This window comes from Culex quinquefasciatus, chromosome 2 (assembly GCF_015732765.1).
Source record: "Culex quinquefasciatus strain JHB chromosome 2, VPISU_Cqui_1.0_pri_paternal, whole genome shotgun sequence".
NCBI lineage: Eukaryota > Metazoa > Arthropoda > Insecta > Diptera > Culicidae > Culex > Culex quinquefasciatus.
The window spans coordinates 1,331,899-1,356,848 of record NC_051862.1 but is presented as its reverse complement, the minus strand read 5'-3'; the positions used below and the strand labels follow the sequence as shown (position 1 = coordinate 1,356,848).

General features: G+C 35.3%; 1 protein-coding gene across 14 annotated transcripts in view; it reads left to right on the top strand.

The window, feature by feature from the left end:
• The window catches only part of LOC6037235 (plasma membrane calcium-transporting ATPase 1), a 97,877-nt gene that overhangs the window by 33,259 nt on the left and 39,668 nt on the right, over positions 1 to 24,950 (top strand). The window contains exon 1 of one of the 14 annotated variants that reach the window (XM_038252726.1): positions 24,536 to 24,671. The exons of 11 other annotated variants lie outside the window; for them this stretch is intronic. The gene's annotated coding sequence lies outside the window, so the exon portion shown is untranslated. Of the gene's footprint in view, positions 1 to 24,535; positions 24,672 to 24,698; positions 24,716 to 24,780; positions 24,879 to 24,950 lie in introns of those variants that run through there. 2 more of the 14 variants (XM_038252729.1, XM_038252727.1) reach the window with 2 other exon arrangements.

Genomic DNA, 24,950 nt, shown 5'->3' with positions numbered 1-24,950 from the left:
TCGTTTAGAAAGTGATATTATTTAAGTATCAAAATCGTGAAATAAAACCTTCAAGGTTAGTTTTAGATAATTTCTCAAAAATTTTAATGTGGAATGTAATATTATATCTATTTTGCAAAATCACAATTTAAAATTGAAAAAATGATAAAAAAATCAAATTTTGAGAAACCCTTTACTGCTGCATCGGCAGACAGAAACCAACCTACCGAGGAGACCTCGCGTTGAAGCCGCAGGTCGACCAGCGCACAAATAGTAAATCATTGCGGACTGCAACGCAAGAAATCAACCAACGAAATCGTCTTACTGTTGCTTACCACGAGACTGCGGCTCGACTCGGGTTAATTTCGAATGCGAAAACCCCAAGAATTCCAAATTGTCCAACTCTTGCCGCTGGTTCGGAGTGTGGTTTTCCTCCTCCTCAACCGCAGTCGCTGGCGTGTCACCTTTTGGGCGTCCCTCGTGACACGCCGAAATGGGGACACCCGACGAAAGCTTATCGAGATGTATAAATTTTCCTCCTGGCACTCCATCGGATCCGAACGCAGGACCCCGTGTGTGGTGTTTGGACATGGATTGGACACACAAGTGTCCCTCGACACCGGCCAGTATCGTGGATAAAAAAGGGAGACACAAATAAAGAAGAGAGAAACATTTGCTTGCTCATCATTATTTATAATTCAGCACAGCACGTTTCTTCTCTCGGTGGTGGTGGTGGTGTGTTGTTGGATTGAATCAGTCTATCAGACCCCGGCACCATCGAGCGAACTCTGAGCGCCACGCTACGCCGGCCATCGACTGCCGACAGGGGATGATAGGAGGACACAGTTCAATACTGCCTGGGTTCTCGGTGAGGCTTGGATCACGTGTGCGTTTTTTGGTGGCTTGATGGAGGCATAATTGTCCCATAAAGAGTTTTAGAAATAAGTGGTTGCATTTTCAATGTTTTCGTTAATTATCCTTACAATTAAACTTGTCATTAAAATTCTCTCCTTTACTCGAAGAAGATAGAGTTCTAGTAGTAGCGTGGTAAATTCAAACACCAAAGGTATAGAAGAAATACATTATTTTCTAATGAAATATTTTCTCTTTTCTTTTACAGGTAATGCATCAGACTCATACAATACAAATTATAGTAAGTAGAAGAACCTCTCTCAGAATGCAATTTCAGCAATTTTGAAGAAAGTCACCTTTAGTTTTTTTGAAGTTTTGCATATCTTTGGGACATTAAAAATTGTACCAAGAGATTCCGAGCTATCCCTAGTTGAAAAATGAAGAATTATGTGACACTGAAAAAAAAACTTTAATAGGTTGTAGCTCAGCAACCAGCACATTTTTTAGCTTATCGACAATATTTTTGCAGGGTGCTCTTCATTCAATTTTTTTTTTAAATTACAAATAAAAAAATATTTAAAACTTGAAACAGTGCACAGTGCAGTTGACTTTTTCTCCTCATAAATCACATAAACACAAAATCACACTCATAAACACAACAGTAACAGATTTTGCACCATCCTCAACTCTAGCGCAAAAGGTGCCTTTTGTAGTCCTTTTAAACATTTTGTAATAAAAAGTCAAATACAAAAATTAGGAAATATATTTTTTCTGTGCACTGGTTTTTTTTTTCTGAAAAGCCTAGGTTGAGAACCTTCAATTTTGCCGAAAACACCAAATCGATCAGAAAATCTTTTCACAATTTTCAAATTTTCACATGCCCATTTTATATGACCAGCCACGGTGTATTTATCCGAAAACATTAAGATAACAAATTCGGCAAGTCTGATATTTGGCACCATGAAAGAAGGACTCTTTCCCGACATTTTGCTGGGTCCGGCGAAATATTTTGTCGGGGGGTTTAGAGCAAATTTTTTTTTGAAGATTTTTTTTCGATTTCATAGGATTTTTCTTCAGAAAAGTCGATGAAAATCGATTGGTCAATGTTCATATCCATCAAATTTCTTAAGAATGTGCCTTAAGAGACTCTAAATTACATATTTGACCTCAAATAAAAAAAAAATAACCTCAAAACGACCAGATAATAATCTTTTCTTTGTACAATTCGTCATGAAAAAACAGCAAGAGATTGCCCGGATACAAATTCGAGCATGAAACACAGCTAAACTGAGAGTATTTCATTTAAAAGCTATTTTTTACCCAAAAGATACCCATTATAACTTTTTCAATCCTCTTCCATGTAACACTATGACATTTTAAAACATTTTCGAATCAATCACATTGTAGAGAAAAGATTGCTGAACATTTTCCAAAAAAAAGTATAAAGTATCGACTTTTCTGAAGAAAAATCCTATGAAATCGAAAAAAAAAACTTAAAAAAAAAGTTGCTCTAGACCCCCCGACAAAATATTTCGCCGGACCCCACAAAATGTCGGGAAACAGTCTTTCTTTCATGGTGCCAAATATCAGACTTGCCGATTTTTTTATCTTAAGTTTGTTCTAGGAAACACACCGTGCCAGCCCGTAAAGTTGTATGGAGTCTTGTATGAAAAACTAATTATGCATAATTGCTTCTTTTGACATAGGGGATGCATGCATGGAAAAAGTTTCTATCAAATAAAAAATACAAAGAAAAGTCGATTTGCGAAAAGGATTACCTAATTTCAGAGTTCCCAAATGAACCGGTTAGGCTAGGTTCACCAATAAAATTGGTTCGGCTTAAGCCTCCTTTTGTGGTTCAATCCTGGTTCAGTGAACCATGAACCATGGCTTAAGCCAGGCTAACCCGGCTAATGAAAACCATGACTATGCATAAGTGTTACGGTGCAACAATGCTACCATGTAACAAATATAATGATGTAACATTGTTAAACCGTAACATTGTTACACCGTAACATTGTTACACCGTAACATTGTTACACCGTAACATTGTTACACCGTAACATTGTTACACCGTAACATTGTTACACCGTAACATTGTTACACCGTAACATTGTTACACCGTAACATTGTTACACCGTAACATTGTTACACCGTAACATTGTTACACTGTAACATTGTTACAACGTCATATTTGTTACACCGTAACATTTATTACACCGTAACATTCGTTACACCGTAACATTGTTACACCGTAACATTGATGTTACGGTGTAACGAATGTTACGGTGTAACAATGTTACGGTGTAACAATGTTACGGTGTAACAATGTTACGGTGTAACAATGTTACGGTGTAACAATGTTACGGTGTAACAATGTTACGGTGTAACAATGTTACGTCGACGAGTCAACATCGGGAGCAACAATGTTACGGTGTAACAATGTTACGGTGTAACAATGTTACGGTGTAACAATGTTACGGTGTAACAATGTTACGGTGTAACAATATTACGGTGTAACAATGTTACGGTGTAACTTTGTTACGGTGTAACACTGTTACACTGTAACACTGTTATGGTGTAACACTGTTACGGTGTAACTTTGTTACGGTGTAACACTGTTACAGTGTAACACTGTTATGGTGTAACAGTGTTACGCAGTAGTAGATTTAGGGTTGAACAGTATCATGGTGTAACAGAGCTCGCCGTTAAGCCTAACATTCTTTGATCAGGTTCAAGCCTGGTTCAAGCCAATGGTTCATTTTGGCTAGCCTCGCCTGGTTTGAACCAAATGAACCATGGCTCACGGCGCTCGTTGAGCCTGAGCCGACGATGCTTGCCGACGTGTGGAGTGAACCTGAACCAGAAAAATGAACCTAGCCTAGCCGATGGCTTAGGCTAGTGGGAACACTGCCTAATTTCAAAATAGCCTTCAATTTCGAAGGTTTTTTTGCATTTTTTTCCTTCTATGTCTAATTCGTACTAGTAAACTCTTTCCTCATTACGAACAAATCAGCTGTTGAAAGTTAGTCCATATCTCAGCTCAGGATAACAACTGCACCAATGTAATTGTTAAAGCAACCTAATAAAAAGAAATGAAAATAGCCTACAAATCATTATCAAAATTTTAAAAAAATATCATTCATTTGAGTGCAAAAGAGGTAAACTTTTTAGCATTTGCATTGACATTTTTTTTCGAGCAAAACAAAATCTAAATTTTAAATTTCATGTCTGCTTTTTTTGCCTGCTTTTTCAAATTTTTGGCCGAAAAGAATAACAGAATGATACATCTTTACAGTTACACTACAGTCCAGACTCGATTATCCGAAAGCTTCGGAAATATTTCACGTCGGATAATCGAATCACGATTTTTTTTCTTTGTCTTATTTTTTGATTGTTGAGCTTATTGTAACCACCAAACTACTCTAAAGTGATTTAGAATTTTTAAATCCAAGATGGCGACCAAAATGGCGACGATGAAATATTGAAAAATGTATTTTGTATTTTTAAGGCAACCGACAATTCAAATTTTACTAAAATGGGGTCGCAGAATTCGAATTTGATGTTAAAAATAAGAAAATCAAAAATCTCGAAAAAAATTGTTTTGTTCGTGATTTGATTATACGAAGGTTTGTATGGAACTTCGGATGAATCATAAACTTGGGATAATCGAAACTTCGGATAATCGATGAATTTATGAAAATATTTTTCTGTAGATTTAAAGTCTTTAGGGATGTGTGGTCTCAAAATTCGTTTTTAAAGATCCAAAAGTCTTTATTTGATTGAAAAGACATTATTAAGCATTATAAAATGTATTATGAGTTGTTTACAATTGATTTTAATGTTTATTCAATGCAAATTTTCCGGGACCGTGGTGTAGGGGTAAGCATGGTTGCCCCTCACCCAGTCGGCTTGGGTTCGATCCCGGACGGTCCCGGTGGCATCTTTCAAGACGAGATTTGTCTGACCACGCCTTCCGTCGGATGGGGAAGTAAATGTTGGCCCCGGTCTAACCTAAAGGGTTAGGTCGATAGCGTGTCGTCTCCTTGGGGCCTGTCTCGGTGGAATTGCTGGTAGGCAGTTGGACTCACAATCCAAAGGTCGTCAGTTCGAATCCCGGGGTGGATGAAAGCTAAGGTGTAAAAAGAGTTTTGCAATTGACTCAACAATCAAGCCTTCGAACACCTAGTTTCGAGTAGGAATCTCGCAATCGAGAACGCCAAGGCAATGCTGTAGAGCGAATAATTTGATTTGATTTTTGATTTTTCAATGCAAATTTTCATTTTAGACAATAATATTTTTTGTAATTTTTGTATGTATTTTTTTGGGAAATTTTAAAGGGAGGAAGGACTAACACTTGAAATAAAATTTGCAATGGCCTTATATGAAATTAATTATCTAACAATTGTTATGAAGTTCAAAACAAGTTTGCTGGGAAAACATAACTTCTGTTTCACATGCAAAAAAAATTTAACTAATGACTTTTTCTTGATCTTATGTGCACATTAGTCACTACTTTCTCCCGCGAGTCCCGCGGAATACAGTTTATGATCGACCAAATCGCCACCAAGCGAGGCCCCTCCACCTCTCGGCAATGTTTTCCCAAACATCTAGAAGTGAGTGAGTGTGTGTTGTGCATGCTTGTGTCGGGTTGAGTGATTTTTCAACCAAAAGCAATCAGCAAACATTGGTCGGTCGGTTGGGTTCAAGAAGAAGGTGCTCGTGCTGCCACGCCACGGCGATATTTTTATCATGGTTTATTAAATTCCGATTTGGCCTTGGATCGATCTGGTGCTGCTGCTCCTCGTGGCGTGGCGGCGGGTCAGCTAATTAGGTTCCAGCTGCATCAATAACGCAAAACTGTGGGATTCGCTGCCAGCAGAAGTGGGGGGGTCTTATTTACGGTCTCCGAGGTGGCGTGGGGTTTTTTTTGTATGATTCATGATAATGTACTCCAATCGAGCACCTTGCGGTGATTTGCATAAGAGAAATAACCTCGAAAAAGCAAGCAAGAACAAAATCCAGCACAATGCATCTTGCATTGGCGACGAAACAATTTTAGAACTTGCTTTTGGCTGTACGAATATAAAAGCAGGTGACACTCGCCATCTAAAAATATCCCGACACTGCAGCCAAGCAGAAAGCTGGAAAGAACGAAGAATAAAAACAAAAAAGGTGTGCTAAATATGAATTTCATAAAGATTGATAGTGGAGCGACGAGGTCATTCATGGGACGAAAATAGACATTGTTTGGGTTGAAAATTGACAGCAGAGAGCGATTTTTTATAGCATTTCATGCTTTAATGGTCATTATAGAAGGAAAAACAAGCTGGATTGAACTTGCAATTATTATACACAATATTATGCACTAAATCCACATTTTGAAACATATGGTCAACTTTTCCCTCTTAGAATGCCACAGAAAATACAGTCAGTCTCAAAAGTTCTTCTCTGTTTCACCTTGCTTGATGTTGAACGGAGCACCGTTCAAGGATGAAACTCAACATCCTTTTCACTCTCGTTGCTGATGAACGGAACCGATATGCCAGGCGAAACTTCCTTCTCAGCAGCCAGCGTGAAGTTGGAACAATACGAAGCATCCAGCAACAACGTCAAAATTGGGTGCTATGTGCGTGTAACACATTTATGGTTAAAGTAAATTACCTGTTGTGTTGGGTTTGGGACGCTGTGTTGGAACAAGAAATTTGAGTAATTTGATACCATCCAACCCCAAGAAAAACCTTCTTAAGGATACCGTGGAGAATTTCCCTTATCCTCTTTAAAAAACTGGAGCTTCAACAATTCCCGTCTTGCAAATTTCCCATTCATGTTTTTCGGTGTGCGGTATTGTAACATTTCCTTCAAGTTTCCAATAATTCCCTGTCCACCTTGCCGCGTACCGCCAAGGAACTTTTGAAGCAAATTAATTATGCTTCATGGTCCCTCGCGGCATGGCATCGCGCGCGCCCTCTTCATCATCGTCGTAATCGTGTAGCCTTTTCTTCCGCGGAACTTCCATAACTGGCATTCCCCTTGACTTGAGCCTCCCCGCCAAGACCAAGTTACGACGACGACGACGGCAGGACAGGTGCCCATACAAGGCTTGCGGTGTTTTACAAACGAAACTCTTGCACTCCACCACACACGCAAAATCAACGACGACGACAAAATAAAATCGAAAACGGGCCAAGATTGCGAATTTTGGTCAGTGTTTCCAAAAGCTGCTGGGAGTCGAAAGTCTTTTGCGCGGCCATTCATTATAAATCAAGTCATGTTTATGCTATTCCGGGGGCCCTGTTTATACCGCGCACTGACTGTGTGTTGTGTGTATATATATTTTGGTTTTGCACGCCAACGTGTTGGCCAAACTGTGGAAGAAAGTCAACTTGAAAAGATGTGGGAGAGAGGAAGAGGATTGGGAAAAGGAAGAAAACTACACCGGATTGAACTAACCAATTCTGATGCTTGAAACGAACATCGTTTGAAGGGACATCGTCGAAACTATTGGCACTACGCCCCCCGGGGCATGGCCTTCCTCTAACGTGGGATTTCTGCTCCAGCGCCTCTGACGAGACAGGAGAAACCGGGACCGACGTTTTACTTCACCATCCGATAGAAGCTCAGTGGATAAGGCGGGAATCGAACCCGCGTCTCATAGCATCATCGGGATCGGCAGCCGAAGCCGCTACCCCTGCGGCACGAGACCCACAGATGGAGAATCAGTGAGGAAGAAATTATCATTATTACTAAGCGGGGTAAATTTGAAAACATTTGCAAGATGGGACAAAAAAAACTTGCCGCTGAGAATATGTTTTTTGAACAAAATGGTAAATATTAACAATGTAACTTGTTACTTTAAGTTCCCACATCAAACTCAAAATCGGCAAAAATGCATATCGGACATTTATGTGAACATATGAAGTATATGATAGCTTAATATGGAAATAACAGATCAGTTTTTGATAAAATGAATAAATAAAATAATACATTTTCATGGCATAAAATGTGTAGATTATGCCATTGAATATGACTAAATTAAAGTTTTTCAATGGGGTAATTTTATGAATTGCATCTCTTGTTTTAGTTCAAACATTATATGCAAAATGCACGCTGATCGCTCATTTTTCAATTGAATCATTTCAATTTTACTTGACAGTAATCTATAATCCCCACATATACATTTATAGGCTGACACTCGTACTGTACACTAGGGTGGTTCAAATTTTGACTTTTCGCCTTTCATTGTTAGGCTGAATTGTCTGGGTGAGAATGAATCCCTAGAAATATTTTCAGAGTCACTTTTTAATTTTTAGTGCCATTTTTTAACATGTTTTTATTGCATAATGTGTCACAGAATGAATTTCAAATAAACCTCGTGTAATCGAAACATGATTTTTTTGTTTTATTTTCTTATTTTCGAGATCAAATTTGAGTTCAGCGAATTACCTGTTACATCATCATGTAAACATTCCCAAAAATCTTGGGTGACAAGTTGCCAATCGAAATATTTGGTTTTGTTATTTGATTATTCGTAGAGAAGAGTATTTAAAACTTAATTTTTATTCTGTTTCTAAACAAAATTAGTATAACTGGCATGGCATTAAAAAATATCTTGAAAAGTCATCACTTTTTTTTTCAAATATGGTTTGTGGATGGCCCTTTGACATTTCAGTCACTTGGCATATATTCAAATTCAAACTTCAAACGTAGGAGAGGTTGAGGTAAAACGACCAAACTCTTGTTTTACAACTAAACTAGTTAAAAGTTACCTAAATACCTAAACCTAAATATTGTACCTTATAAGTAGGGCTAGTGATTTTTACAGTACCCTAATATTTGCTCAATAAAACGTATAAATTAGTTATTTTAGAATTATTATTTACCAATAGTGTCTAATAAAGTTAGCAGTAGTTCAAGATACAAAATGAAACCTCCTGACACAAATAAACAATTGATCCCGAGCAGACGAATATAACTTGGGAATCACATTTTTTTATATTTGAATATACTAGGCCAATAACATTTTATGTTATTTATAACAAGATTTGATTTTTTTGTTATTGGATCGTTATTGCAATTACAGACTAATAACATTTTTACAAATCTTTGTAATATTTTTTTGTTATTTTAACAACTAATCCGATCATCCCAATTGGAGGTATTCCTCCATAACAAAAAATGTAATTCAAAGTTGTTTTGGCTTTCAACCAATATCAGACCAATAACATTTTTTTTTTTATAACATAAACTGTTACTAAACCCTTATGCAAAAATTGATTTTTTAAGAAGATTTCATAACACTTTCTGTTATTTTAACAGTATTTGTTATTAAAATGGCATGAATCTTGTTATTACCGTCTGCCCGGGATTGTAAAAAAAATATTGGTTAATTTTTGTAAAATAAGGCAGAATTTTCGTCAGCTGAATTTATGATTCAGTTATTCTTATTGTTCTGAAAGTCATTTAATGTAACAAAATATTTACACAATGAAACACATCCAATTGTGATTGCTTTCGTAAATGTTTGTTGAACAAAACATGTGTGCATGTGTGAGTATTTTTTAAAAATATTTTGAATTTGCGTAAAATTTTAATGTACAGGACCGCAAAAAAAGATTTTCTTTTTCGAGAAAAAAAATAATGTTAAGTCAATACTAAGATATTTTGAAAACATCATTTTACAGTTAAAAACACTTTTTTCATCCAAATGTTGCAGTCATGGCTTGTAATTTCAATTTTTAAATTTATTTTTATTTGTTTGTCTCTCTTTCGTCTTTGGTCAGAGATAAAATATTTGCAACGGCCTTAAAACGTTTAGGCAAAAGTTCATATTTATGTAACATTTATATTTAAATAATTCCAGGATGTTCTTTATCCCTGGGCCTTGTAAAGTCAAGGGGCATGATTTGATCCTAGTGCATTAGTTAAAATTTGGGTATAGATTCTTTTTTATAAGCACTATGGACACCACTTCATGCTACGAGAACTCGCTTTGTCGCAGCCCCAGGGCTTAAGCGTTGACCGATAAGCTGTCTTCGTGAACTAGGTAGTTCTCCGATAGTGAAAATATCACAATTGCACAAGACACCGCTGCTTCTGTGACTTTTTCACTATCACAATGTGGGATTTAGGTGGGACTTCAGGATAGTACAATTAATTTGTTTCTTAGCATTAGCATTTAAAGTAAATCTGTATGCTTTCCAAATCTATTTGATAATAAATTTAGTTGCAATTGTTAAGTTAGAGTAATGCTGTCAATAAACTTTGATTGATCTAGAATACTAGGCATTCTTATATGTCAAATTGTCCATAGAGTCTCGATCAATCAATAATGTAATGATATCGGGCAAAATTCGTTGATCTGTTGAACTAACGGTTTTCGGATTATGGTTGTATTGACCATTGTTGCGAATCGAGGAACTATGGATCTTTTGACGTAAATGGTCATTTCTTTTTCAAATCTCGATTTCTATCCTATTTGTATATCAGTTCACAAATTTTTATGGTTTTTTGATAGAAGTAGTACTGCAACAGTTAAAGGAACGTTTAGTTTTGAACATTAAGTTTAGAGGATTTTAGATTAAAATTTAGATTTTCACTCCAAAGTAGTTAGCAAATGAATAATTGGACTTATATGAATAATTGAACATTTTGGACTTATGAATAACACACAACTGTGCATTTATTCTAGAGTCAGATCCATACAGCGTCAGTGTTTATTTGGTCGAAGTGTACTAATTAATTGGCAGATCTGATTCTAGTTGTAATGTACGACAAGACTACTGACGGACGTGACAGGACGAGGGCCCAGTTTAGAGGTTTCAACATCAACGATGTGCGGCTGGACCACCCTCCCAAAAATAAAATAAAAAAATAAATAATATAAAATAATTCCAGGATGTTCTTTATAATACATTTGATTTCAATATGTAATGTATTTTAAAACAATTGATAAGAAACAAAAATATTCTAATATATATTTTTATTATTTTCCTCACGCAATTTCTTCATCGCAATTTTAAATTTTTGTACATAGATTTAAAAATAAAGAAAGGTCAAACAGTTTTCTGAGCTATTTTATTAAAGTTTTTAATAACGTGCTATTACATTCATTTTTGAATATTGTGAAGAAAAAAATGTCTGGAAATGTGCAAAAAGTCGCTAGAGGATTTAAGGCTGGTACAAATATTTTTAAAAGTTTTTGTCACCCCCCCCTTCAAAATTGGCCCGAAAAATCAGGGGGCAAAAAAAATATTTTTACAATAAACCTCAAAATTTCAATGAAAATTCAAGTGCAACCAGCTGAAATCAAATTAAAATACATTCTCCTGCGTTTAAAATCATTTTTAGCATGTTTGGGTTTATTAAAAATTCTTAAGATTTTTAGAAAATTTTCGATGCAAAATCTTTTTTTTCGATACAATTTTTGTTTTTGTCAGATCTTAGATTTTTTGAAAACTAATGATTGCAAAACAACCGAACTAGTGTAAAATGCATTTTAAAACACCTTTTTCATTTAATTGTGAAGACTATGGCTTGGTAATTAAATTTTTATATTTTTTTTATTTTTTTGCCCCCCCCCCCCCCCTTGACCTCGGCCAGGGCCGAGGGACAAAAACTTTTTTAAATATTTGCATCGGCCTAATAGTTTTAAAACCATTTCGGTGTGTATTATTAAAAAAAATGAATGCTTCAGTTTTCAAATATTACGTTTTTATGTCGGTTTTCTAGAGTTTTATGTTCATGAAAAGCTTTGGCCGACTTACCGTTTCTTCTAAAAAAGGGTCGAAGACACACTTTTTAAATCAGTAAAAAGAAATGAAAACTTTGTTTTCAATGTACTCATTGGTACCAGTTCAATAAAGTAGAAGTTTATCCGAAGCTTCGATAATCCGAAGGTTTGTTTGGTTTTTGGAGTAACGAATCATAAACAAAAAAAAATCTTATTTTTATATTCTTACTTTTAACATTGAATTCGAGTTCGGTGACCTTATTTTTGAATAGTGGAAAATACATTTTCTTATTTCTTTGCTAATATTTTGGCCGCCATCTTGTATCTACACATTCTAAATAGTTTAAGAGTAGTTCAGGAGTTATACTTAAGCTTGGCAATCAAAAATCAAACAAAAACAACAAAAATTCTTGATTGGATTATTTGAAGTGACATTTTTCTAAGGCCTTCGGATCATTGAGTCTGGAATGTACTACAAACTGGTTTGAAAGGAATTCTTTATTAACTTCAAAAGAACAGAATAACCGAAAGGAAATTTGATATTAACCTATTTGTTGTTAAGAAAAAACCTTTAAAACTGGGCTTTAAAATTAAGTCAACGCTACTTTACATGAATAACCGCTAGCGGGATTATAGAACACACACATCATCCATTCCGCCAGTCAAGACTAGCTTTCGCTAGTCGTTGCTTCTTGGTTCAAACTCGCCAAAACCAGCCGGCAGCCAGTTTGGCCACCAGCAGCGTGGGGAAAGCAGAGTCCGTCAGCGAAAAGCTGCTGGCAATAATAACGAGAAAACGATAAAATAAAAATACGTTTTATGTGTCGTCCGTCCTCCTTCTGCTGCTGTGTTGGGTCAGATACACATAGAGACTCAGCTGGTCTTTTGTACGCCTACCCACCTTTCGGATCTGGTTGTGGCCACTGTCCACGGTTCCCCCACAGCCAGAAACTGGATGATGACACCGACAGTGATGTCATGAGATTGTAGAAGCCTTAACATGTGTTTTTTTTATTTTACGATTGAAAAAATCATTGAAAAGTTTTAAGTTTTTAATCCTGGATGTAATGAAAAAAAAAATGTTTTATCAAAAGTAAGTTTTCCCATCCCTGACGGCCACCGCAGCACTTATTTTAGCCGAGATTCGCCGCTGCTTCAGCGGTCGGCGGTGTCGCTTATAGTTCTACAAAAAAAAAAGAAAACACAAGAGAACCAACCTTACCCAACCAACCAACGTGGGAATTCCAGTTGAGCAGTCCGCTTGGTTTTCATTATTCTCCGAAACATATTTCGACCGTTTGGCTGGTTGGCAAAACCGTCCCACCACCACCACCACCAATTTCCACCCACGTGGGAAGTCCCTCAGCAGCATCATCATCATCATCATTTTCGTCATCGTCAAAAACAGACAGACAGAGTGAAAGAGAGAAAGAGAGCGATTCGGAAAAGTGACTGCTGCTTGTATAGGCCGGTGGTATTATAAAACTCGGTCGATTCTAAATTTAGAACATGCCTTCGAAATGCTTCTGCCTGCTCCTGATGATGATGATGCTCTCCTCACGGTTGATGTTCTTGCGTTTTTCTCCAACCCTGCTGCTCTTTCCTCTCTTTCTCGACAATCAAGTGATGTGTGGAAAATTCGCTATTCTTGCTGGTTTTTTTTTCTCTTCTCTGGTTGGTTTTCAGAATTCACTCACTAATGCCGCCACCAGCAGAAGTGGAGCCGTTTGTCGATATTTGAAGCTACTTGAGAGAAAAGAGGCCCAACATCAGTAGCTAAAAGGCAGCAAAAAAAAAACAGAACCGAAAGGATTTTCTCCTCTCGTGTGCGTCAGTTGGGTCAGGGATTGAGGTTTTTCAATTTTCATGGAATAGGAGATGAGTTTTTTTTCTCTTCTTCAAATGTTTAGTTGCCATTGGTACAAAAAAGGGATTTTGTGGTCAAGGGTTTGTAAGGTTGGTCAAGTTTGTGCAAAACTGTTTTTTTTTTTTTTTGCAATCAGTGAGTCAAGAATGAACTTCCTTGGGCATGAGTAAGGACCTCGACGCCGTTAGCAATGTTGGCTTTAAAATAAAATTTCGTGATAATATCACTTCCCCCCAGCCAACATTTTTGCCATGCGAAGCGGGCCTCGACGCTGTGTCTAGGTTTAATTCCTAGCTAGGAGCCATCAGTGTCTTAAGAGGTGGTCCCAAGGCCGAGTAGGAGTTCATGAAGCAAATTAGTCGTCTCCACCCCTTTTAAATTGAAAAATGAACTCTGAAACCAGCGCTTACTCACAACAGAAACAGAGGCCTCTTCTAGGCATTGTAGGATAGAATAGATTTTGAAATTTATTTTAAAAAAATATTATTACGTAGCATTTTGATATGTCAAAATTTCCATAGAGTCTCGGTCAATCAATAGTGCGATGATATCGGACAAAATTCGTTAATCTGTTGAACTAACGGTTTTCGGATTATGGTTGTATCGACCATTGTTGCGAATCGAGGGTCTACTGGAGCCTTGACGATCAAATGGAGCCTAACATTTCAAAAGGGCGCATGGGTTTTGTGAACAGGAGTGTGTCTCCTTCACTCAAATGACAGTTTACATAAGGTATATAATAGAGATGCACTCTTGTTTGCAAAGCTCTATGCCCTAATGAAATGAATGGCATGAAATAGTCGTCTTAATTACTAGTGTTCAACTTATGAACTGTTCATTTATGTTTATTGGTTTTTGGAAGCGGCAAGACTGGTTTAAAAACAAGATCCTTTACCTTATTTGGCGTTATAATAAAACATTCGGGGATTTGACATTTCAGACAGTTTAGTTTAGGTTGTTGATTAAAGTTAGATAGTTTTCCGTGGATGAATAATTGGACTTAAATGATTAGTTGATTTGAACGAAGTGTAACATTTCATTGGCAGATCTGTTTCTAGTTGTAATGTACGACAAGACTATTGACGGACGTGACAGGTTGGCAGTTAGTTTTCATCTTTTTTCTCTAGTATTTTTATTTCCTTTAAATTTGGAATACATCATAGGTTTCTTTTGTATAGATCTCCGATTAGTTACATTTTCTTATTTAATTAACTAATAATTTAATTTATTCCGGCCTTCTTACTTTGAATCACAATTTCAGATTTTCTTTATTCAGTGTTAAACTTAGATTACCGTAACTTCTCAAATCATCCAAGTTCTTACTACTCACATCAACACTAATTTTCTTTCACCTCCCCCCTCCCGATCCCCTATATCTTCCGGTGGTGTTCATTTGGTATGCAATACTAGTTCGGCCACTACCCTTTTTTCCACAAGAAACCGGACTTGGACTGACTTGAGGCCGCGTCCCCCACCTTGCTCCGTAAAACGAAAACGAAAACGAAAACGAATCAGTGAGTCAAGAATGAACTTGTTGAACTCTTGATTGGTATTACAGTCCAGCTTCAATTATCCGAAATATATTCTGGAAAACTCATTTCATTGTGAAAAAAGAGTCTCAGTTTTAATTTTCTTCATCTTGACTTCATATTCGAGTTTTTTTGCTTTACCAAATGAATGTTCTCTGGGCACCATCTTGTATTCGATATTCCTAGATCACTCTGGATCATTTTAAGAATATAGTTTAGCTCAACGACCAAAGATAATGTGAAGTGAAATTTTTGCAACTATAACGAATAACCGATTTTGGACTATAACTTTATTTGCCGTTTCTGAGACATCTGCAAATAAAAATTGTGAGTAGTTTCTATCAATATTTCTCTGGGAATCCAGGAAAAAGTTAGAAATTTGATTCCACCGCGAGAAATCCGCTAAAAAACTTGACTGACTTTAAAACTTTAGGCCTTTGCAAATTTTATTTTAAAAAAAACTGCACGCAAAAAATAAAATGTTAGAATTTTTTCCATAAATTAATAGATTTTTTGCAAATTTTCGGTAGTATTATAACTGTAATGAATAATAGTGTATAAAACATTTTGTGATACATTTTGCTTCAAAAACATTCAAAATTTGGCTTAAAATAAGATTTTTTTGTCCGCTCTTGACCATGATCCGAGCCGATTAGTTAAAATTCGACATTAATTAATTAAGCTTTTCTTTCGAATGAATTCATATTCTTTTTTAAATGTTTTTCTATATAAATTGATAAAGAACTGTATAATATTTAACAATCTTTTATTTAAATCATTTAGTACAATGAAAAAAAACAATTTAAATTAAATATTTTTTTCGCTATGAATATTTCTAGAGTTTTTTTAAAGGTCCTATAAACTATTGTGTTTCATATGTTCATAGGACCGAATAAAAAAAGTCTAGATTATGTTATTTTCAATAAGCAACTTAATCAATTGATGATAAATCTCCGAGGAAAATTAATAAGATTTCATTATTTTTTATTCTTAACATATTTTGAATGAGTTATTTGGGAAATGTTAAGCAGTAAAATCTGCCTAAACGTTTTGAGTTTTTTTATTTCAACGTCAAACAATCAAACATACCTAAGTTAATTTATAATTTTAATTTAAAATTTATATGCAATTTTACAACTTTTTTCGTGGTTTGACAAGCTTGAACACTTCTACTGGCAAAAAAGTCACTTTTTAAACAAAAAAAAACGAATTTCTTGTTGGTTTGAAATGTGATTATTCATCTGAAAATTACGTTACGTTATGACCACCCTGCAATATACCAATCGAAACACGTTTCTTGTCACCCTCTGCACATCCATTTAACATAATTTCAGAAATTATAGTTGGTTTAAAACAATACGAAACTTAATAAAAGTTCCTTTGGGTTATCAAATGTTCGGATAATCGAGTCTGCACTGTACATAAAAACATGAAGAGATTAATTTTTTTAAATGCGTATCAATGGAATTTAACTGTTACTAGAAAAGTTACCTGAACTCATCAGCAAAGGTATGATGCCTATTCTCGCAATATCCACCCATTCAACCTAAAGTTCTTTGCACTCTTTCCCCGGCATGTAGTGCATTCAAATAGGTTCATTTAAGTTTCCCACTCAACTCTTACTCAGTCTACCACACAAAAATGTTCGATTCAGTATTCGAACCAAGTTTCACGCGCACAGCAATGCATCGTTTTATCGCACAAATTACTCGTGGCAAATAAATTACCACCGATGTACGCAGAAAATGAAATGCATAAAAATTTATATGGGTTAAATGCATGCATATTGATGGGTTTATGCGAGCTGCATATTGCATTTGGTGGCGGTGAATAATTAACTACCCCAGCGAGGTTCAATCGAAACCAGTCTCTTCGTTAATGGAATATTTATCAGCGACATTCGTTTGATGAGCATTTTTATTTTTTTTAACATCCATAATCACACCGAGCGCTTGGATCTGGTCGCGGCGCCACCACATCTTGCGCAATTTGCTGACCGATAAAGGTTTCCACTGCATCTCTTCCTCGCGCGAGAACAATAATGATGCACGTACAAAACACTCGTCAATTTCGATTAACATCGAGTACGCTCTCAGGTGCCGGGGATCCCACAATCTACAATCGTCATCGTCCCCCCAAACACAACACGAAGCACACACTTGTACTTATTAAAAATTCAAAAAGGCACACCCGTGTCACCCCTCAATTTGCCTATGCACACTCACCTGGCGTGGTGGGTTCTGATTGAGTGGGTGGTAGATTGCGGGGGGACCGGCTTAGCATTTTCATAATTATCAGCAAACTCGGGCCATCAATGGCTAATTAGAGGTGCTATTTTCGTAGTGTCATTTACGTGCGACGACGGAGACGATGGCCACGACACAATTGTGCGATTCTTTTCGAAATCGGCATTTTTTGAATCTTTGTATTTCATAGTAGCATTCAACAGTAATAACAGATGTTTATATTCATTTAAGAATGGTAAAAAGCAAATTTTGGTATAAAATAACATCTTTGATTACATCTAGAATCACCTCAGAGTTTAGATTCCAGTTTAGCTATCCCAAATTTTAGTAATTTTACATTCCCAGATCATTTTGGACATTACCATACAGACAGACTGGCTGAGGTAAATCTAACAATCAAATGGTTAATTATAACTAGGCTTAATGATTTTTCCCGCTCAAAAATTGCATATTTCACGGGGACCTAAATTTCAAAACATCAAATTTCTCGGAAATTTTGCGGAACGTGAAAAATAATGAAATAACTTTGAAAAATTGATGTTAAACTTACAGAAACTTTTACTTTACTATATTTATTTTTTTCAATAAACTAAAAAAACTTAATTTAATTTGAAAAAAAAAGCTGGATTGAAGTCTCAAGAAAAATAATTATGTTATCTGTAACGAAATCATCAAAATATTATTCAAAATCAGAACAGAAACCAAAATAAAACTTTTTTTTAACTTCCAAGGGAACCATCCACCTAAATAATCAAAAATCGTGAAAATTAAACAGGACTCAGAAAAAATCAGAAATGTTCTTAAAATGCGACTTTGAAGATAATAAAAACTATTTATTTAATTTTGAATGAGCCAAGCTTGAATCTTTCAATAGAATTTGGAATTAAATTATTTTAAAATTCAAATTAAATAATAGTCAAATTGTTATTAGGTCGATGCAAATATTTAAAAAAGTTTTTGTCCCTCGGCCCTTGCCGCAAAAATATAAAAATATAAAAATTTAAATAACAAGCCATAATCTTCACATTTAAATGAAAAAAGTGTTTTAAAATGCATTTTACACTAGTACAGTTGTTTTGCAATCATTAGTTTTCAAAAAATCTAAGATCTGACAAAAACAAAAATTGTATCGAAACAAAAGATTTTGCATCGAAAATTTTCAAAAAATCTTAAGAATTTTTAATAAACCCAAACATGCTAAAAATGATTTTAAACGCAGGAGAATGTATTTTAATTTGATTTCAGCTGGTTGCCCTTGAATTTTCATTGAAATTTTGAAGTTTATTGTAAAGTTTTTAAAATATTTGTGCAATTAAAAAAAACATTTCATAATATACTTATTCAATCAATTTCAACAAGTTTTAGTGGCAAAAGACAAAATTAATTAAAAATAAATTTAAATTTTTTTTTTCTTCTTTGGCTGATTTTTGTCAACATCGTTTAATTATTCGTAGCATGCACTTCTCAGTAAATGTTGTATCAATTTCATGTTTATGTTTAATTTGCTCACAATTCTTCAAATGGTTCATATCACGCTTTTCAATCAAAAACTAATAAAATTTACTTAAAAAGTCGTTGTCGTTGAAATATTTATTATGATGATTTGAGAAAATTGATCAATTTCACGGGATTTCAAGGAAATCTTTAAATTTCACGAATTTCACACAGTCCGTAAAATTGAGAAAATTCAAAAACCCTAATTATAACCAAGAATTTGGCTGAATTAACTAAAAGAAAGAGATAAATAATCAAAAACTGGTAAAATCTGCCTAGATTTAAAGGTAGAAAAACAACAATAAATTATTTAACAATGCCATAATCCAAGCTTGGATCCAAAAAATGGCCGAAAATACTTTTTTTGAAATTTCGTCGTAAAATTACTTAAATTTCCTGTCATTCTCGAACGATGAAACGGCCTACTTTTCTCTACTAAAAATAACAAAATCGAAAAGTAATACTTGTAACTTTCCAACACTTGTATTGAAAAGTAAAACTTTTCAATATTGATTTGAGTTTAACGGTGGATTGACTAAACGCATGCACACTTGACTAAACATTCCATTTAAAGGGTGTTTTCTGAATTGTGAAAATTACTGGAGTGAAAAATTAAAAATAAATTTTGCAGAAGAAAAAATAAATGAAAACAAACATTATGCATTTCATAGAGAATTTGTTAAATGTTTTTTTGCCTTAACCAACTTGAAATAACCAAGTGTTTTGCAAATGACAATCACCTGAATAACGCTGAAAATATTTAAAAAGTGTGACTGATATTGAACTTAAGTCAACGCTACGAGTAGAACCACTCAATATTTTGTCATTGAGCCAGAAAAAAAACACGAAACTCGTCAAGGTTTGCTTCCCACCAATCATTCAAAGCCATCAAAATTAACGCTCAAATCAGCACTCCGCTGAGCTACTTCTTGTAATGGCGTTTGAACAAATGACTACCTCATTCAAAGTTTGTGATCCGTGAAGTTCAACAAATTCATTATCTATTTCCGCTGCCGCCACCACCACCATCCTTACTCAGTACCCAACTGGGGGCTGCCTGCTAATGGAATTTTAAATGATACACTCAAACTGATGAAAATTCGTCGTTTTAGTTGGAAAATATCATTCCCAAATTGTTTCGAAAGAATCCTTTCCGCTTGGTTCGAATTCACTTCACGTTCTAACTTGAATCGTGAATCGAAATTGTACCAAAATTCCAAATATTCCAATTCAACTTAAAATACTAAGTATTAATTTGACGATTTTTCAAAGAAACATCAATCTCCAACTTCAAACAAGTAATTTTCGGCTGTTGCTTGTTTCCGCTGACATTTCTAAAAAGGACCAAAGTGCGTATGACCTCTGTCCCTTTTTTTGTTTAACGCGCTCACAAAGCAAAAACAAACAGTAATATAAATGAAAAACAGCGCCGAGTTGAAGGTAAACAAGACCTTTTTCTCATTGTCCAAGCAAAAAACAAAAACTTGAAAAGGAAGGTCCTTCCCGCGAAGGCTCTGGCTCTGGCTCTGGTGCTGGTGGTAATCAGCACCGTTGGCCATCGGAACAGCGCCTCTTCTCGTGTGTAGAGTGGAGCAATTTTGGACTGTTTTTGTTGAACGATTATAAAAGTGACATTGAAGCGATCTTTCTGGGTGGGTTTTGAGTAATGTTCCGCGCTGAAACCGGTTCGCTTTCAGCGAAAAATTAACATCCAGATGATAAAAGAAAGATGGACACTTTGCTGGGTGGTGAAAATTGATGTCTAACAAGTTTTTAATTAGTAATACTGCAAGGTAGACTTTCTGTAGGGGACACGGAGTTGAGTCATCATACACAGTTGGACAAAATTTTGTCCACAGAATCTGAATTGGAAAAGTCCTCGCAAAAAAACTCACTTCGGATAATCATATCAAATATCTCAAAATTTGCAATACTTACCAAATTTAACTTTGATTGAAAATGTCGATAGCTTCAAATAACATAAAAAAATCTATAATATTATTTCTTCTTTTTCAGGTAATTGGCTCATTCAAAATATGAAGGACTGGTTTGTTTAAAGTAAGTTAAGATTAAAAAAAAATAAATGCCTTCAAACTCCTCGCCGTATACCTAATTGCTCAAATTGTGTGCCTTGTTCGATTTACCAACCTCTTCAAAGTTCACCGAACCACGTGGCGAAAACTGTCAGAAAGTAAATTGTAGCTTGTGAAGTGTGGCTTATAGTATCAAACGCCATAAAGTTTGTATTATGTTTGCCTCAGAAGAAGCAGAAGAAAGCACCGTCATCCAGAAGGCAGTAGGCTGTGATGATCGGCTGGCGAGGAGGTTGCACGTGGGTGGATGCAAAAAATACAATCGAGCCAGAGCCAGCAGCGTCAGCCATTTAGCTCAGGGGAAGAGAGGACGCGCGGGGGGCAAGTTCTGTCCGGTGATGATGATGATGCCATTTCCACCACCTATGGCCCTTCCGGGGTGGGCCACCTACACAAACCATAGGGTAGAGGTACCTACTTTTGGAAGCGCTTTTTAGCGGTTACTATATTTGTGGCTTTTGAGTCATTTTAGGAGCACTAGCCCTCGTTTTTTCCTCCTACCACGACCAAAGTTGATTGCAGAGTGCAACTATTATTGCATACACACAATAAAAGTGTCAAACAATGGCCGCACTCCGAGTCGTCGAGTAGAGTAGAGTGGCCAAAGAAGCGTGAGTAGAATCTAGAATTAAATTCTTGCCCGGTCGGGAATGAAATTGTATTGTGCTTTTCGCTGCAAACCCTGAGTGAGCACACATTGTTGTATTGTGCTGGCCGCTCTTCAATTCCGGATTGTTCGGGGTCTGCCGGTCTGACGACAGTAAAATTTTACGTTTTCAGAAGGTTATTATTACCCTGGTGTACTCACTTCTAGTGGCTTTGGGGATTCACCCTGGAGAAATAGTTGCTGAGTTTTGCTTCCATCCTAAAAAAAATCACAGCTGGTCAAAGTAGGCTACCACCGATAAAGCTTCAAACACTCTACCCTGAAAAAAGAAACCTTCTTATCTGCTAATCCAAGTAGACCATGCTTCAAAGAACTCCACAAATCAGATTGTGCTCACGTACGTGATGTTTTTCGTGTGTCTCAATCTGCTAATCAGAGTGACTGCATCACGAAGACGACGACGAGCGACACACGCGGCAGGGGTTCGTACTAGAGATGGATGCCGATAGCCGATCGAGACCATGACCAGCACAACGTGGACATTCCTTGTACTTTGAGAGAGGGAGTAGGGGAGGTTTTAGTTGGCATACAGCGTTTGAAGAATTCGAACAGCACCGATTAGCCAAGGGTTTAGTGTCACTTTTGAACATTAAGTGTTTCTTTTCATTTTAGAAAACCGCAATGTAACGTTAGGGTGGTTCCGCTTATACTCACTTTAAAATATTCGAAGTTTTTTTTTTAATTTTTGCTCTATTATCGACAAAATTTGGTGAAACCAAACATATGAGACTTATTCCGTTAAAAATCGTGACATCACCTTTAAATTTAACTTTTGAACTTAATAATTGAAAAATCTCATAGAAAAGGCGTGTATTTTTTTTCTTCAGAAAGCCCGTCCAATTTCATACAAGTTTGTCTTTGATCACTTTTTGATACGATGCAACGGCTTCGAGATACAGTAATTTTTAAATTACAAAATAAAAAAAAAATACTAAAATAACTTACGCCCTTCTCAAATGTTATTTTCTAGTACAATTGGCTTCATTCACACAACAATGGTTTATATAGACCTAGGATAACATGTCTACAAAGTTTCATTGAAATCGGAGAGGGTCGGGTACAAAAGTCCCAAAAAAATCGCGATTTGAGCTGGAATTTTTCTGTAAATGAATATTAAACTTTTTTTTCTAATAAAATGATAAATTCCTATTTCCGAAGATTTTCTCATCTTTATAAAATTAAAAATAAATCTCCTTTCAAATAACATCAAATTTGGCCTTTACCAAATTCAAAGAACGGAGAATATCTCAGAATCTGTTAATGTAATATTTAGAAAAACCATCGGAATAAAGGGCAGCGAATGACCGAAAGGTTAAAGCTGCCGGAAATAAATAAAATAACAACATCGGAATAAAAAACAGGGAGCAAAAAAAGTATTTAAATAAAGCTTCATAATGTTAATGCAAATAGAATAGAATTTAAAATCATTGATTAATTGATTGCTTTAAAAAAAAAATAAAAAAAAATATTTTAAAATTTATTATTTTTAAGAATTTTTATAAATTTAAAAAAAAATCAGAATTTAAAGTTTTTAAGAATTTACAGAGTTATGTTGGAAAATCAGAATTTTTTAGATTTTTCAACATTTTTTGAACAATTAGAATTTTAATAAAAGTTCATTATTGATCCTTGCACTGTAACTTGGATTTGGCCCGCACTTTTCTCTCGCACTTTTGACAACAAAATTTCCAAAAACCAGGCAACCAGCAGTTGTTTATTTACATTTCCAGACGCAGTTTCCACCAAACTGGACATTCGCACTTTAAAATTGCAATTGACAGGTGAGCAACATCGGCTCGCTATGATCATTTTTTGAGAAAATTAAAATTTCTCAAGGCGGCATGACAAGCCGGAATAGTGCGATCGATAGCAATTATTTAGTGCGAAGTCCAAGTTAGTGAGAATTGCGCAATATTACGAACTTTTAATTTGTTTAAAATATAGAAAGAAAACATGAAATGTGGCTATTTTTAATATTCGATTATTTTGAATATTTTTAATATTCTGAAGTTTTTGAATATTTTGAATATTTTGAATATTTTGAATATTTTGAATATTTTGAATATTTTGAATATTTTGAATATTTTGAATATTTTGAATATTTTGAATATTTTGAATATTTTGAATATTTTGAATATTTTGAATATTTTGAATATTTTAAATATTTTGAATATTTTGAATATTTTGAATATTTTGAATATTTTGAATATTTTGAATATTTTGAATATTTTGAATATTTTGAATATTTTGAATATTTTGAATATTTTGAATATTTTGAATGTTTTGAATATTTTGAATATTTTGAATATTTTGAATATTTTGAATATTTTGAATATTTTGAATATTTTGAATATTTTTAATATTTTTAATATTTTGAATATTTTGAATATTGTGAATATTTTTTTAAATATATTCTATGTTCTGAGTATTACGAGTATTTAGGGTTTTTTTGAGTATTTTAAAATTTTGAGTATTTCTATCATTTTTATAATTTTGAGTTCATATTCTTTTTTGAGATTAATTTTTTTCCATAAAAATTTTAATGTTTTGTTTGTTTTTGAACCTATTTTAAAGTGGTTTCCCCCCTTTAAAATAGGTTCAAACGAACTAGATAATTTCTAAAAATATTTACCACCGCCTTAATTAAAATTTGAAGCCATTCATAATCTTGCTTCAAGCTTTAATAAACTTTTCAGTTAAACCAAATTTGCACCACCCTATTGTGTTGCAACATTACACTGTCCGGTTGCATTCTATGCAGCAGCAAACGACGGCTGAGTAGCCCCGCCACTCCACACTCACACACAAACCGGTTTGTTTGGTATCGCACCGGCAGAAAGAGAGAGAGAGAGAGAGAGAGAGAGAGAAGGAGGGTACGGCGAACAGGTAGTATCGAAGAATTCTTTGAATTGTAATTAAACGCTTTGCTATTTAGTAGTAGTAAAGTAGCCGCCGTGCCAACTTGTTGGCAATTTGACGACCGTTTTCATTCAGCTGGATGTGTCACCCACCACACCTCCACGCTGCTTTGGGAAGGGTTGCCGGTTTAATAAATTGATTATGGCAGTGCTTCCAGATCAGATTGATGAAGTTTGATTACAAAAAGTGTGACGCACAGTGCACAGACCAGTCCAGGGTGTGTGACGTTATAGATCGCAGATCGCAGTGTGTCATGAGTGTCGGGGTATCTCCGTCAGCATCGGGCAAAATTAGTGAGTCAAATCAAAACTGGTCATAGTAGTCGTTGGCAAAACAGGTAAAGTGGTGGTCACTCGGTGCAGTCAGTGGATGCTTAGTTAGGTGTTAGTCGTCGTCGTCGTCGGTGTCACTTTTTTCTCTCTTTTATTTTGAAAGCTGCCTACTTGGGTTAGGTAGTTGGATTGTTGGAGAACGGAGCAATATGTTTCGCCTGCGGGGAGGTAAATAGTTTTGCGTTGCAGCGGTGGTGATGGTGACGGTGACGGTATGACAGCATGCTAAAAGTAACTCAA